Source organism: Bison bison, unplaced genomic scaffold (genome assembly GCF_000754665.1).
Source record: "Bison bison bison isolate TAMUID 2011002044 unplaced genomic scaffold, Bison_UMD1.0 scf7180017864256, whole genome shotgun sequence".
Taxonomy (NCBI): domain Eukaryota; kingdom Metazoa; phylum Chordata; class Mammalia; order Artiodactyla; family Bovidae; genus Bison; species Bison bison.
In genome coordinates, this window is record NW_011494828.1 from 437,400 (window position 1) to 441,876 (window position 4,477).

Consider the following 4,477-nt stretch of genomic DNA (forward strand, 5'->3'; position numbering starts at 1 on the left):
CAACTCCTGGAGTCCACCCAAACCCATGTCCATCGAGTTGGTGATGCCATCCAACCATCTCATCCTCTGGTGTCCCCTTCTCCTGCCCTCAATCTTTCCCAGCATCAGGGTCTTTTCAAATGAGTCAGCTCATTGTATGTAAAATAGGTGACCTGTGCAAGTTCGATGCTTGAAGCATGGCACCCAAAGCCAGTGTTCTGGGACAGCCCAGGGGGATGGGGTGGGGAGGGAGGTGGGAGGGGGTTCAGGATTGGGGGGAACACATGTATACCTGTGGCCAATTCATGTTGATGTATGTCAAAAACCATCACAATATTGTAATTATTCTCCAGTTAAAATAAATTAATAAATTAAAAAATAATTAAAAAAAAGAAAAGGGACATGGTAGACTCCTGTCTTGAAAAACTATGTGTTTTTAAAACTCAATTCAAAGGTCACTTCATTTATGAAACCTCTCCAGCTCACCTTCTCATCTCTCATTAACTTCTCCATCTCTTGTCCTTCTCAACACACAATTATTATTTCTAGCAGGGCTAGAATATACAGGTTAGTATACAGATTAACCATACTCTATCATTATGTTTAGTCTGTATACCTGTCTCCCCCATCAGATTGTATAAGCCATAAGCCCTTTGAAGGCATGGGAAACCCCTGAATGTAGAGAAATTTCTCATTTCTCTTTTCATTCTCAGGGCCTAGCACAGTGTCTGGCACAGAGCAGGTGGCGGTAGATAGTACAAATTGTTGTTCATGTTATAACAATTATTATAGGTACATGTCAATCTGTTTTCCTTATTAAATTGTGAATTCCTTGAGGGGCCTGGCACTTGGGTGGCATGCAATGACACTTGTCTAATGAATGAACAATTTATAAAAACATCTGAAAACATCCATTGCTTTAAAGCAATATTTGAAGTAGGAATAGAGACGTCATGAGTATTAAATTTGCAGAGAAATGAATCTGATTTACATTCATCTCATTAAGATGAAAATTTTACCTCAAACTAATTCAAAGCAAAATTTTATAAGAAGAAATGTAAAATGTTATGCTTCGGTTAAAAATTTAAGCTGTAAAAGTAGAAAAAGCCTAGGTTGTTGGTTCATATGGAAAAGGAGTTTGAATCTGTTTTGTGATACTGTCCTTCATCTAAAAAAATTAAGTTTCTGACTCCTGCAGCTCAATTCCAGAAAAATAAATGACCCAATCAAAAAATGGGCCAAAGAACTAAACAGACATTTCTCCAAAGAAGACATACAGATGGCTAACAAACACATGAAAAGATGCTCAACATCATTCATTATCAGAGAAATGCAAATCAAAACCACAATGAGGTACCATCTCACGCTGGTCAGAATGGCTGCGATCCAAAAGTCTACAAGCAATAAATGCTGGAGAGGGTGTGGAGAAAAGGGAACCCTCTTACACTGTTGGTGGGAATGCAAACTAGTACAGCCACTATGGAGAACAGCGTGGAGATGGATTCAATTCAGTTCAGTTCAGTCACTCACTCATGTCTGACTCTTTGCAACCCCATGGACACACGGCAGCCTTCCCTGCCCATCACCCACTCCCAGAGTTTACTCAGAATCATGTCTATCGAGTCCGTGATGTCATCCAACCATCTCATCCTCTGTCATCCCCGTCTCCTCCCACCTTCATTCTTTCCCAGCATCAGGATATTTTCCAGTGAGTCAGTTCTTCACATCAGGTGGCCAAAGTATCAGAGTTTCAGCTTCAGCATCAGTCCTTCCAATGAATATTCAGGACTGATTCCCTTTAGAATTGACTGGTTGGATTTCCTTGCAGTCCAAGGGACTGTCAAGAGTCTTCAACACCACAGTTCAAAAGGATCAATTCTTCAATGTTCAGCTTTCTTTATAGTCCAACTCTCACATCCATACATGACTAGTGGAAAAACCATAGCTTTGACTAGATGGACCTTTGTTGGCAAAGTAAAATTCATAAAGAGATGGGAATACCAGACCACCTGACCTTTCTCCTGATAAATCTGTATGCAGATCAAGAAGCAACAGTTAGAACTGGACAAGGAACAACAGACTGGTTCCAAATCGGGAAAGGAGTATGTCAAGGCTGTATATTGTCACCTGGCTTATTCAACTTATATGCAGAGTACAGCATGTGAAATACCGAGCTGGATGAAGCACAAGCTGGAATCAAGATTGCCGGGAGAAATATCAATAACCTCAAATATACAGATGACACCACCCTTATGGCAGAAAGTGAAGAAGAACTAAAAAGCCTCTTGATGAAAGTGAAAGAGAAGAGTGAAAATGTTGGCTTAAAGCTCAATATTCAGAAAACTAAGATCATGGCATCTGGTCCCATCACTTCATGGCAAATAGATGGGGAAACAGTGGAAACAGTGTCAGACTTTATTTTTCTGGGCTCCAAAATCATTGCAGATGGTGATTGCAGCCATGAAATTAAAAGATGTGTGCTCCTTGGAAGAAAAGTTATCCCAAACCTAGGCAGCATTTTAAAAAGCAGAGACATTACTTTGCCAACAAAGGTCCATCTAGTCAAAGCTATAGTTTTTCCAGTAGTCATATATGTATGTGAGAATTGGACTATAAAGAAAGCTGAGTGCCTAAGAATTGATGCTTTTGAACTGTGGTGTTGGAGAAGACTCTTGAGAGTCCTTTGGACTGCAAGGAGATGCAACCAGTCCATCCTAAGGGTAATCAGTCCTGAATATTCATTGGAAAGATTGATGTTGAAGCTGAAGCTCCAATACTTTGGCCACCTGATGTGAATAACTCACTGTTTGGAAAAGACCCTGATGCTGGGTTAGATTGAAGGCAGGAGGAGAAGGGGATGACAGAGGATGAGATGATTGGATGGCATCACCGACTCAATGGACATGAGTTTAAGCAAGCTCTGGGAGTTGGTGATGCACAGGGAAGCTTGGTGTGCTGCAGTCCATGGGGTCGCAAAGAGTCAGACACGACTGAGCGACTGAACCGAGCTGATGGGTAAAATTGTGGTTTTGTACTATTGGATCTCGATGCCTCTGTTCATTATTAAGAATATAAGATTCATCCATATTATTGCATGTAGCTAGAATTCATTCATTTTTATTTCTATGTTACAGTCCATTGTATGAATATACCCTGATTCATGTATCCATTCTAATGATGGTATACATTTAGGTATTTCCAGTTTTTCTTCTTATGAAAAGTACGACTGTAAATATTTTAATATTTGTACTGTTAAGTGCCCTGGTGTACAGGGTATAAGTTTCATAGTGTAGAAATCTGGATGTAAAATTGATGGGTTCTGAGATAAGAGCTTCTTCAATTTTATTAGTTAACATCGAACTGTTTTCCAAAGAGGTTCTGCCAGTTTATTCTACTAACAACTTGTGCATAAGAATTTTTGTTTTTCCACATTCTCACCAGTGCTTGGTATTGTGAGACCTTTTCATTTACACCAGCCTTTTTGGTTATAATGATGACTCGGTGTGGTTCTTATTTACATTTCCCTGGTTACTGGGTAGAGTACCTTTTCATATCTTTATTGGCCATTGCATTTTTTGTGTGGGTGACGTACTTGTTCGAAGTTTTGCTCATTTTTCTGTTGAGTTTTCTTTAGCCTGATTTCTTCTCGTAGGCTTAATATTGAATTTCCATATAAGAATCTCCTACAAATATGTATATTTATATATGTGTGTGTGTGTGTGTGTGTATACACACACACATATATATGCCATGCCATGCAGCCTGTGGGATCTCAGTTCTGTGACTAGGGATTGAACCCTGGCCCAAAATCCTAACCACTGGACCACCAGGGAACTCCCAACCTACAGATATGTTCTGTATATTCTAACTGCTCTCCTTATCTCTAACTCCATCCTCTTCATTGCTGTCAGAGTTCTGTTTCAAGACAAGCCCTGTTCTTATAACTCCCATGCCTGGAACGCTTCGGTGACCCCCATGGCCTCACAGGCAGCACCACATGGAAAGCCCGCCATCATCTGCCCGCTGCCCAGCAGGTCTCAGCTCCTACCAGTTCCTCCTAACCCCTCCTCCCTCCCATTTTCCTGTAACCTCCATCTCTACCAAATTGCTTACAGTTCCTTGAACACATAAAATTGTTGTACATCCGTCTTTACCAGTTATCCTTTTTCTTCCTTTTGCCCCTAATTTGGGGAATACTCTTTTTTTTGGGGGGGGGAGTAGATAAGAATAGCTTTATTACTTTGCCAAGCAAAGAGGGACACAGTAATATCAACTTGTATATATGGAATTTAGAAAGACGGTACCCGTGATCCTACATGCAGGACAGCAAAGGAGACACAGGCTTTTGGACTCAGTGGGAGAAGGCAAGGATGGGATGATTTGAGAGAATGTACTGAAACATGCACATTCAGTTCAGTTCAGTTCAGTTGCTCAGTCGTGTCCGACTCTTTGCAACCCCATGAGTCGCAGCACGCCAGGCCTCCCTGTCCATCACCAA

General features: G+C 40.9%; 1 protein-coding gene across 1 annotated transcript in view; it reads left to right on the top strand.

Moving 5' to 3' along the window:
• RNF220 (ring finger protein 220) overlaps positions 1-4,477 on the top strand; it is a 276,872-nt gene that overhangs the window by 36,098 nt on the left and 236,297 nt on the right. The gene's annotated exons all lie outside the window — the stretch shown is intronic.